Source organism: Sipha flava, unplaced genomic scaffold (assembly GCF_003268045.1).
Source record: "Sipha flava isolate LNK unplaced genomic scaffold, YSA_version1 262_pilon_pilon, whole genome shotgun sequence".
Lineage (NCBI taxonomy): Eukaryota > Metazoa > Arthropoda > Insecta > Hemiptera > Aphididae > Sipha > Sipha flava.
The window spans coordinates 121545-134901 of NW_020272924.1; the positions used below are offsets into that span (position 1 = coordinate 121545).

The window sequence follows — 13357 nt, forward strand, 5'->3', positions numbered from 1 at the left end:
ACAGAATTTTTAACTTTTTTTTTTTTTTTTATTTAAAATGACAAATATAGAATCTATATGCATTACATTTTAATGACCATTTTACATATTTAAGATTTATTTAATTTAAGTATAATAAAAATTTTTTATAGTTTAGGGATTTGGACCCTTCCAAATAAAATCCTGCCTGAGCCCTATAGAACCAGGCCGACACTGATAATAATATATATATATATATATAATAATCATTATAAAAATTCCAATAGTACTTCATTTAAAAATGAATAAAATATAATTTGGGTTTAAAAAAAAAGAATCGCATCTAATAAAACGAATAACGATAACGAACCATTTTAATTATTCATTTTTCGGTTTGTTGTAGAAATTTCAAATTTCAAATTTTTATTATGTGAACCATTTTTTCTAAAATACACTGTTATTTTCGGGCGGCAAGACTAAAACAATTTTTTAGAATATACTCTCTTTATAAGATGATTTTGTTAACGGCAATGTTAAAAAAAAACCCATAGTAAAACTTTATTCAAACAATATCTTATTGTTATTTTTGTTTCTCCATTATATATATCTTGATAGTAACGTTTTCAAGTGGAGCGATTGAAAAGTTGTATTTTATATAGATTTACCTTATTTAATATAAATAATTTTATACGTATTATTTTAGTTGTTAATTATGTTTTGTTCGTAAACTTATTTGAACAATATTGTAAGATCTGATTTGCTTTAATAAACCGTGTAGCGAGATAAGAGAATATACGACTGTTAAAAGGTCCCGAGGACCGGTATAATATGATTATACAACAGAGATATAAAATATTGGACAACGACTGTAAAGCATAACTTTGGCTAATCATCGAAACGTCTAAAAAAATATGAAAGGTAAATGATGTTGTAAGGCAAAATATTGCAGTATAGTTCTTTTTGTAGCTTGAATCCGAAAAAAAAAATAAATCAATCGTTTATAATTATAAGATTAGGGATATCAATATTTATGCGCATCGTCCCTACTTTATTATAAATAAATTGTAAGATTATTGTGTACACTACACGGGATCGAGTAATAGCATTTTTATAGAAGCGAAGGATAAAAAGAGCAAACTCTTTTAATTTTATTATCTGGAATGCTTTCACATAAAAATGCGTGCAAATATTTTATTTTATTGGACCATTATTAGACAATATTAATATTAAATCCATAATCCGTAGTATAATAAATCCATAATAAATTAATAAATATATTTTTAAATATTATATACTCGTATTGTGATTTTCTTTAGATCGTCGAAGTGAACTGGTTGAACCTAAGCTGTTGATCGACACTTTATTAAGATACAACTAACAACACGAGAATTAAGATTATATGTAAATCTAGTCTCCCACAAATACCATCTAGAGTTTATGAATTAATAAAATATAACATAACAATTTTTAATCAGTAAGTTCTAAGTAAAAGTTCTTAAGAGACATAATTATTTATCGAAAAGGTTTTTTTTGAAATCTGTTGGCGTTAGCGATTCGCGTGTTCATCTTCTTAAACTCTTTCGGGAAATGACTTTTTATAATGTTATGTTAGTCGAGTAACATTTGTAGACCATTAAATACAATGAAATATATCGTTGTATGATGCAATGCAGATTACTAGCGGATGCCGGTGTTGTAATTTATTAACGTGAACAATCGAAGAAATCGAAAAATTATCGTTTCCGTAAAGCACTTCGGATCCTAAATGATATAATACACCATTATATGGCAAATGTATGCATTTGGTAAACTGTTCAAAATTCTGACCGCGGAAAATAGCACTCGAAATTTCCGTTTTACAATCTGATGAACGATATCGAATATCACCTAGGAGTTGCTGTGAACCCGCGTCTAGACATATCGTCCGTCATTGAATTACGAAACGTTAGTGAGTCCGTACCTAAATATATATTTATGTACTAAATTATACGTTTTAAACTTTTAACGGAAAATGTTATTAATGCAGCCGCAACATTTTTACACACGTGTGATGTAATAAACGTATACGGTGTGTGTGTGTGTGTGTACTACGCAGTATTCCTAAATGGTTGTGTCTACTACGTGATTTGAAAAACAGTGAGCTCCGGAATTGGAAATTCAAATAAATAATTGATGAAAAGAAAGCACTATATGCGCATTAGACGCGAGGAAAATAAAAGTGGAAGCGTGCAATAAAAATATTGATTTAGCAGGTAAAAATTTATAATTGTGTTTTATTAAAACGCGAAAAAAAAATCTGATTACAATATAAAAAAAAAATAAAAAATAAAAAGTCGGTAAGATAATTATGGTGGAAGTTCGTCCTTCGTCCTTCCGATCCTCGGAATAGATAATGCTAATAGGTTAATTGAATTTCAAAGAAATGATAACTCATTACTTGAGTATAAAAATGCTGAGTTTTAGTATAAAAATATATCGTTTATATAATTTACTATTTTTATTGAAATTGTCGGTAGAGTTATTTTTTTATCAACCTGTTTAAAATGTTCTTGTTTGACGAAGAAGAAATTTTATTTAACCAACATTTTTTTCTATCTGCAACCAAAGTTTTATTCAGGTTGGATGAAATAATTTTTTTAACAAACATTTATAATTAAAAACTGATGTAAAAACAGTAAATTCCGTAAAAATCATATAATAATTTACTTAAATGATTGTAAAATAAAATAAAATCCTAATTAACGATTTTTGACATTTATTGAGTATCATTAGTTAAGTATATGTGTAAGGTGATATTAAATTGTCAAGTCTTAATATAAAATTTTTAACACTTTAAAAACTTTAAAAAAATTAGTTATTTTCATAGTCTCATATTTAAACACTGAAACACGTCACTGAAACACGTCACTGAAATACGTACCCTAATGTATCATTCAAATCTATAAAACTCTGTTTTACTTTTTTTTTTTGATTTACTCAAATTGATGTTATGCGCTGTTACTTGATTTCGATGCGTATGCATATTTTTTATATTCAAAGGAATACGACCGGTTGTTTAGAAAAATTTAATGTTCTCCTCAAAATCGACTTATCGAAATTTTTCGTTTAACTATTAATATGAACTTATGGGCACAATATTTGTCCGCTTAAGTTTATAACGTTTAATATTGGAATAATATTATTATATAATCAAAACATTATTGGTACTTGTTATTAATAGTAAGAGTTATTAAAAACTTCTAAATTAATACTAACAGGTCGAGTTTTATTTTCAACATAAAAACCCATCAATGGATATTCGTTTTCATTTGAATGAATCGTGTAAAATCATTCGAATTTTAAAATGTACTTACTTATTATAAGACTGACATTTTAGTCTTCCAATTCTGCCGTGAATCTATTTCATAAGTACACCAAACCACGTATATTTGTATCACGTTAAGCGTTAATTTACCAACAATTACAAGATTTTAATTTTGTGACTTTCAGAAACGTTTTGACAATCAGCTCGTTATACATATTATATTCATATCATAGTTAATGTATTAATGTAAATCATATCGATATCAATAAAGTATATAATATACAATAGATATATTACATATGATAATATATTAGTATGGTTACGAAGAAAATAGTACTAATTCCTCTTAAGTAGTACATTAAATCTCTTTTCTACGTCAAATATACGACATGTATACATTTTGATTTTTAACTCTAACCTATTCTTTTTTAAAAAAAACCTTGTTCGATTCAATATGCATTTATTTTATTACCATCATCAGATCGAACATTTAATGTATTCATTGAAATGAATAAAGTACTCTTTCAATATTTTCTTGAAGAAATACCCAATACCTTGTAATCATAAATGCATCATATTATTACGTTTATAAGAACCGAACCGTTGAGATGGAAAATATTGAAATTTAATCGAAAAGTGAATAAGCTGTAGAAATATGAAATAGACGTACAATTCTATTGTTAACAATTACTCAATCGTATACTCGCATTTATTGATGTGACAAATAAAATGTGACAAGAATGATAGATCTACGTGCGAATAAAAAATGAAAGAAGTTTCCGAAAGAAAAAATACGTTATTTATAGAGAAATGTGCCTCACTCGGATTGCATTATATTTATGAATTTCTTCATTTCCTAGAACTTTCGTATTTACATGGTTGTTCTGCACATACGACCTTTTCATTTCATAATATCATACCGTATATATTATATTATATTTGCTTAAAGAATTTTTATCGATTTCGTTTTTATATTGTTGAAAAAAATGATTTTTTCCTTTTAAAAACATTTACTAACGGTAGAACAAAATTTTCTTATTTCAGATGGTTCTATTACAACATTAAATTTCTTGTGTATATTATAATAAGAATTTCAAATTTCGTTTGTTTTTGTCGGCCGATTCGATCGATAAAAAATTATAATCGTGGACTACGAATAACTAGTACGTTTAGTTGAAAACAAAAGTATTCGGGGCCAACAAAAGATCGAAGGCTGCGAGCGTGAAAACCGTTCGGCCGTGGCTCATCCAATCGATCGGATAAAAAGAACACTGCAATGATTTTATTTATAAGTGGTTCAATGAAGTTTCGAAAAAAAAATAAATAAAACGGATTGCATTACAGTATCACGTGTCCTCTGAGGTTATAGCTATTATTTAGTTCGTGCTTTCCGTGAAATTTTACCCCATTATGTACGAGCGCAGTGCACCAAGTCACCGCCCTAACCATATAACTCGTTTTACGTCGCCAGAAGGGAAATGATAAACTCTTACAGAAGTAGTTAATCTCTTACATAAATAAACGTTACAGTGTTAAATCCTACACGAACTTAATTAAATTAAAAACTATTTCGATTATACTGAATTCCCGGCGGTTGATAAATGATAATTATTATTTTTCAAAATTTCTATAATATTATAATATAGAAAATTTTATTCGGATTTAGTTAATTTCGGATTTTCAGTTTTATCTCTAGTTTTTTTTTGATAATATTTTGGATCAAAAACAGTCAATGCACGTGCTTACTTGCTTAGTGCAGAGAATAATAATTTAAATTAAAAACAAAAAAAAAAAAAATTATAACACCCATAAGTCAGTCATTGTACACATGTCGTTATTGAATTATATTTATCCACTGGTACACAGAATACCTATGTATAAACTGGGCATTCGATAGTGTAGATAAACGAACTTTTTCCGATACATTCGTAGTATTTTATTAGTTGAATAAAAAAAGTTTAGCGAAGAAGATTATGCTTCATTTCCCGGTAAAAAGGATATTCTGTACACAGGAGTTCCCATTTGACTCGATATTGCTACGGGTAATCCAGTGCGTTTTACGAGAAATTGAAATCTCGATTTACGATGGACGATTACGTATTTTGTTTGCTCAAAAAAGAGCGATCGAAATTCAAAATAAAAAAAAAAATTTAAGAAAAGTAAAAAAAAAATAAAACTTTTAATAAGTTTGAAAATATCGCACATTGTTTTCGCACTCAATAGCGCGTTTTATTTTCAAGCGTCCACGTTCTTCACGGTGCCTACACGGGACACTTAGTCATGTACCCGAATCGGAAAAACGCACTAGGACGTACTCCGTCGGTTTAATTTTTTTTTATTAACGTTGATCCGGAAACAAAATTTTTCAATCGTCTGTACAAGTCCACCGTGAACAAACCACCATAACATGGCGGAACGTCACATTGCGATCTTCAAATGCGATTCAAGACGAAACGTTTTTTGACGTTTCCGGCAGGTGACCGTTCTTTGCGATTTCCTGCGTTTCCTGCGTTCTATGTGAGATAGTTTTGATTTGGATTTCGACATAGAATCGAACGGATTTTGGAAACCGAAACGAAACCAAACGGCGTGACAAGTCGATGAGACGAAAGTGTGTCCAACGCGCGACCGATCGTCGCTCCGCTCACTTAAAAATCGCGTTACAATTCATTGAATTGTTCAATATCTGAAAATCTTAAATCCACGTGTAGTTTATCGAACATGAAAGAGATTCACCCAAACTTAACGTTTTCTGCGCTGTTTCCAGAAAGAAAGTATACGGACCATTTTTCTTTGATAGGAACACAATAACAGGAACTTCATACTTACAAATGATTAAGTATTGGCTGTTCCCACTACTGCAAACCGATGGAGATAATTTCATTTTACAGCAAGATGGAGCACCAACATAGTTATGTTTAATACAGTATGTTCTAGATAACAATGAGTACTAATCAGGCAAAGTTAAAATAAGTAATTTCAAATTTAAAATAAAAATAGCAGATATCTTATGGTTGAAATTAGAGTTATGTCAGTTTTGACGACAAATTTTATTTTGTTTTAATATATTGTTATGGGCTACCATGTATTTATAGAAACCGTGTGTGATTATGTAACACGATATTATATGTATTGCGTAAGACAGCATATCGTTATATTTAACTAATTGGTCATAAACCGAGTAATATTTAAAAGATGTAATAAACTGTTAATCCGTATTCCTAGAATAATGAATTAGGTCAAACGAACAAGGCCTATCGCTGCATATTATCAAAACAATAAGTCCTATGACGTCAATGAAGCAATATAAAAGGATGATGAAAACGAACACAAATCAGATAAGTTCTGGTCATGGAACTAAAAGCAACTTTACGTCACTCAGTATCAGAATTTCGTTGAACACTTTGAATTATAAAATAAACGTATTAAATGTATTAAAAAGTTAAGGTCTCATGTTTAATTAATTAAAATTAAATACATCTTCGACTGCTCAATTTGAAATCGAGTCGGTGGCACGTAACAACGGTGAGAAAACGACATTGAAACTCTTCGCGCGTATCGTCCTTAGCCCGTGCTTAGGCTTGGGTACGGCTACTCCGATTGACGACCGTTACTCGGTTACCGCCGTTCTGCACGACGAAACAATTATCGTGGCGAAAAAAAAAATGTTTCCTTTGCGATTGTAACCGACGGGGCGCGTATTAATTTCGTAATCGGCGTCGGCGTTTCCAACGTTCAAAAGTGCATTCGGTTAAATCGATTCATGCGCGGAATAATTTAATCAGCGGAGGACTAAAATCAAAGTATACCCAAGTTTGCATAAAAAGTACTCCTCTCGACGTCACGGTGTAGAGTATAATTGTGTGTGTGCGCGGTGGTAGAAAATTTTAATTCTAACTTCCGGTATCCGAACTTATTTAATCACGTATTTTTTGATAACACCGAAAACGTGTGTCTGCGCCGAGAATTCATAAGTGATGTTCAAAACAAGCTACGGATATGCACGTACCAGCATTTGAGTGTTTCGTAACAACAATTATTATTATCTTTTAAGTATTACTACGTATACATTTCATGTTTGTACCGATAGAGGTGATGCAAGATTCAGTGTTTATTAACAATATGATTTGGACTCTTGGCCGATTGACTGACGAGAAAAATTAACATAATCAATATAATGATACATGAGATACAATGTTATATTACATGTAAATAAGTAGGTGGTACGTGTTTCGTTTAAATTAATCTAGTCACTCTGAAATTTAACCAAGTTATTCCGATGGTTATTTAAACTAGTCGAGCTGTCGAGTTGATCGACGACAAACTAGTCATCGGTTATTGAGATGAACATTTTTAAATTTTTAGCGGTCAAGATACTGCCAAAAAAAAAAAAAAAAAAAAATAATAACTTTCAGTGAAGTCGTGATATCTCCAACTTCAAAAACCGTCAGTAAAGGATTTCCTTACTACCATACCGTAGGTTTTCAACGAATATTTATTATAACTTGAATAATTATTTCAAAAGCATTTGATTACAACAAACTAACTGAAAATTGAGGTACAATTGAAATACACTTTGGAATCGTTTTTTAAAAAATATCTAGACATTTTCGCGTATAAAATTAATTTAATTGATTTACAACCATCGAATCGATCCATATTATCAGCAATCTAATGTGTCAGATGTTTTGGTTTTGCGTAGAATTATTTTGATTGTTAAGCAGACGGCTCTTCTCAAAATATTTTCGGGTTTTTAAATAGGTGAACTTATATTATATTTTCAGTAAACCATTCGAATGCCACTAGTCGTTTGATTTATTTTATCATTTCATATAACGTAAAAATATGTAAACTAAAATAGTATGCTTATTAGCCGTTGGAAAGAATCGGTTATTATCGTCAACAACTTAACTTCGACTACTCTATGCGTTGTACCTATTATTTCGTATCTAATGAGGATTATCACTTTCACCTACATACAAAAATCACCTTTATTTTGAATCTGATATTTTTGTAATAAATGTAAGATCCAATCGTTTCAAAAACAAAGTGTCTTCATTTTAGTAACGATTATTCTCTGCCGGCGATGACCATTTAATTCAAACAGACTAATAAATCCATCACAGAACACGATTATAATAAGCCCTATATTAAGTAATTACAACATTGGGTAGCTTATATTGTTAATTCTATGTGAACATTAAACATCCTTTAATATTCAATAATGGGCCGATGGGTTAATGCCATTAAGTGTGTAGTTGCAAATAATATACAAATATCCAATGATGTTGTTTAAACGTCAGACTACTATACTTTAACACGAAAACATTTTAAATTATTTACTGAATGTATTATATAAGTTTAGAATCTTATAGGTTAAAAAATTTAACATGTTATTAAAAAGAAGTGTGTTCAAAAAATGAAATGTATTTTACAAACTGATCGAGAAGATATATGTCAGATATGACACATTATTAAATTTTATATATGAGTAGATGAAATTGTTAATTATTTATTGTCAATTAAAATATTTTTCACAAATTTAAACAGATTTAACGAAATATTTTAATTGATATATTTATATTTACTGGATTAAAATGTTACTCAATTATAAATCTTAGTTTTTTTTTTTTTTTTACTTAGGGCGTTTATAATTATATGACATTGGATAAAAGTTATTTAAATTTTTAATAAACATTATTTGTTTCATTAACTGCGTGGAAAACTTTCAATTTCAGACAGTTGAAAATGTTTTTTCTTTTAAACAATAGGTATGTATATAGATATAATACCTATAGGATGTAAGTAATCAAAAATAACTAATAAGATTTATATTTTTCGGTTTTCCGTATGAAATTTTGATATTACAGTCAATGCGTCAACGAATCAAAAGACATTTTTTAAAAAATCACATTATTTATAAAATACACTTCGACATGCGAAAATAATTGATTCCATTAAATTATGTCCGATTGAAATTTCGATAATGATTTTATCTCTTCTCAATGTTAAGATAAATCGTGCACCTTAACTTCGATTTCACTGTCTTTCGAGTTTTTCTTCGTAATACCTGAATAAATGAATCGTAATTTTATATTATTTTATTGCATAAATGTTTATTATAATGGTTCAAATGTTTTGCTTATTTGAGTGTGTATGTGTGTGTGTTTATAGATTACCTTTACAATCGCTTTTCGACTTTGTTATGAACATATTTCGTTCTATGAATGTCAATTTCTGTTCATCTAATTGAACGACGTCATCGATATCCGTTTTACCTGGCTTTATCGTGACCTCAAAATAAGGTTTGACACCGAGTCTTATGGATTCAGGATGTACCTGCCAGTAGTCCGTTAGACCAGCTCTTTCAAATATATATTTCGCCTTCCGTTTGAAATCGTCTAACGCTCGTACGAGTTCGCTTTGGTCGGACACGAATTGCGCTTTCATGTCATTGTTCGCGTAATAAATCTTTACATATAAAAAAAAAAAATGATTATAATAATGATATGATATACTTTTGCGAAATAATTCATTGTACTTGGTACGACGATGTAAATGTAATTTAATGTACAATTAATGAAGGTTAAGATTCGTTCTAATGTATCAAACGATGAATGATAATAAATTTTCAATAGTAGCCTAGTTATTACAGTTTTAGAATAATCCTTAATAGATGTTTTTTTCTTTTTTTTTTTTATAGTAAAACCTAATGTAATGGATTTTTACAAATTTGTGATTTCAACATAAAGGGATAAGATAATTAATTGTAACTGAGATAAATACAAATGTTGAAGACTATTTTAGAACACACATCCTCGCTTGAGTTAACAAATTGTTGTTAACTGAAAAGTAGAAAACAAACTATTTAGTGTTGATTAAACCAAAATGTTGTGTTTAAATAAAATAAAAAAATCAGTACAAACTATTAAAACGCTGATATGAAAATGAATGTCGGTCTTTCGTAGTGATTAATAATTTCTATAAATTATGAAAACAATTCCTAATGAAGATCAATATGAATTTAATATTTATATATTCATAATAATTACATTTTATAATACGAATATCGAAACTGGAATATTACAAAAAAAAAAAAAAAAAAAAAAAAAAAAAAAAACATTAACGAGATTGCAGCTAAAACATGAGACTCAAAGCACAAAAACGTCATTTCCTTTTTACATAAAAAATATTAACGAATATCTCGCATTTGAGAGATTAAAAATAAAAAAATTATAATATATGAGCAGACGTAAACTGTTGGTTGTGGCGCATATTTCGAATTTTTTCTCAAATAAAGGGGAAAAAATTATATATTAAACATGGGCCTTTGGAACGTACATAATAAAGGCAGTGACGATCGTATAGAATGTGCGCGAGACACGTACTGACCTACCGTTATGCATTTGTAAGGTCGAGAAGGAGAAAATAAAAAATAAAAGAATCCAGAACCCATGAGTTTCGTCGATCATTCGTAATATTATTAATAAATCGTTTCAATCGGTGAACGATATTTCGCTACAGCGGAACGGGAAAATGACGTGTCTTGTTTGTAAATTTCGCACTATCGTTTTCGAGCGAAACGCTGGCTTATGAACGTTATCTTTGATCTGTCGTTGAGCATTGTACAAAACCACAATTACATTTCCGATTTCAATGTGAAAACCATTTATCGACACATTTCGACTTTTTTTTTTTAACAAATAAACTAACAAAGAATTTATGTTGTTATATACAATAACAAATTTATGCTTAAGGGGATTGCAAGCCATGGTTTTCTTTCTTTTTAGATCACACGCATCATATAAGGATTTTGAAAACTAATTTGTCGTAAATTCTTCATTATATCGACTTTCTTACATTTTGTAAATTTTGTACTAACATTTTATGTTTCTAATTTGTTTAATCCTATTTTATTAAATTTTGGGAGACAAAAAAAGTAGGAAAATCGATCGAAAGAAAACTTTAAGACAAATTTAAATTAGTTATCAAAATCCTTATCGCATCAATAAATCGATCGGTACGTTGGAAATATAAAACGTCTAAATCCCTATATTGCACGTGTAATAAAAAGAGAAATAAAATCTTGGCTTGTAATCCCTTTAACCACGGTCAAATGTGTTGGATAAAACGGTTTTGTCGACGTTGTAATGAATCACGTTTTGTTTACGGTAACTCAGCACTTGTTATTTTAGATGTAATTTTTCAATAACGGTTTATGTACACTGTGACGGCGAGCAATTTACAGTGCACAGTGAACTAATCGTTTGATTTCATCAGCATTTAAAATCAATTGTTATTATTAACTTCTTATCGGTTGTGTCAAACTAACCGGAGATGATGATTTGACAGCATCCTTTAACGATATCGTTAGCGCTTGGATAATATAGTGTTTCATCTCCAAATGACGCCAACACTGAAATAATTTCAACTCATCGGTAGCTTTCAACATCGATGCATGTTCTTTGTGGAGTTTTTTATCCATCCACACTAGATGCTCTTTGGTCACCTGAACATTTAGATCCATACAGGTTTATCACCACAAACGGGCATAACAGCCTATACGAGTTATTACGATAGTTATAATAATTCTCACTTTTAACTTCGGCGGAGGCAATAGTATACTGAATTTCTGTTTTAGCCTCTTGAACAATTCGTTACGTTTTACGTCATCCTGTTTATTTGACCCATTGTCTTGTAGTTCGTCGATAACATGTAAAAAGTCCTCCGATGCAGAAACCTTTTTGTGAAATGACGAATTCGGCGACAGGAGATACGCTAAATCGGTCTCTTCATACCATTTCGTGACCGCGTTCTGGTCTCCGAACTTCACGAACCGGGTAATCGATTAAAATGAGTTATTAAAACAAATAATGATTTCGCTTCAAAGTCGTAGTGCCATACCTCTTCTTCGGCTTCAACGGCATCGATTTCGTCTTCCGTAAAAAACTGACATTTAACGTGTGGCTTTTCGTCGGTTAGTATTTCTTGTTCGTCTTGGACGTCCACCCATTCTTCGTCGTCGTGATAATCAACGACAGCATTTTTCGCTAGTTCGCTGTTCAAGACTGTTCGTATTTTCTCTAAATTGTTTTCGAAATCGTTCAGCAACTTGATCAGGAGCAATTGCTGCTTCTCCAATTCAGCTGTCTCAGGTTTGCTTGGTTTAGGTATCTTGAAAAATGTAAACAGATGTCATTCTATTATTACTATTCCTCGGATACCACAGACGCTCGTCACCAACCTTCTTCAGGTCCTTGATGTTTTCTTGGACCTTGTTTATCTCGTCGACCGTATCGTTGGCTCGTTTTTCCAGCACGTTCAGTTCGTCCGCCGGTGCTTTAATACAATACGGAACCGGCGACTCGTTTTTCCCGACCACGAAATCCTAAACGCGAAGTTGATATTATACTCTAACCGTTAACCATTAATCGGTTGTCAATACGTTACCGAGTACAGAGCGTTTTCAGCGAGATCGCTGCCATCTTCGGTGGGAAGCAATAAAGCTTTGATCAATGGGAATAACGGTGGCTCCGTTACCGTTGGTGGAATTACGTCAGGTTGTACGACGACTTTTTTTTTTCGCCAATTTCGCTTTATTTTTATTTGATTTCTTACTTGATTTCTTACTCTTGTTTGGTTTTTTATTTTTTTTACCTTTATTTTTTCCTGTATTTTTGGTCGGTTTTGGTTTTGGTTTTGGTATTACAAGCAATTTTGGTTGTTTACAATTAATTAAGAATTCGTTAAAATGCACGGAGCCTTCTGGACTAGGTATCGTCGCTACAGTAGTTTCCTTGACTTTCGGTTTATTTTTAGATTTTTGTTTCGGTTTCCCTTTTTTTGCCATTTTTCAAGTTCAATAAAAAATAAAATTCGTATAGAAATGTTATGCTTTCAAATTATATGTGCATAAATTTACCATTAATTTAGTACATAAGAAATTGATGTAATAGTATATTTAATCATAGTATATTTGTAACCATAGTATTCCTATTTAACTATAATATTATAAGAGTCATTTTTAATTAAGAAAAACGTATGAGAAACTTTGTATTAAATTTTCGAATTTTTCTTTTGTGTAAATCATAATAT

General features: G+C 30.3%; 1 pseudogene; it reads right to left on the minus strand.

Annotated features, from left to right (window-relative positions):
- Window positions 1-9270: 9270 nt before the first annotated feature.
- On the minus strand, window positions 9271-13112 carry LOC112685021 (annotated as a pseudogene).
- Window positions 13113-13357: the final 245 nt, after the last annotated feature.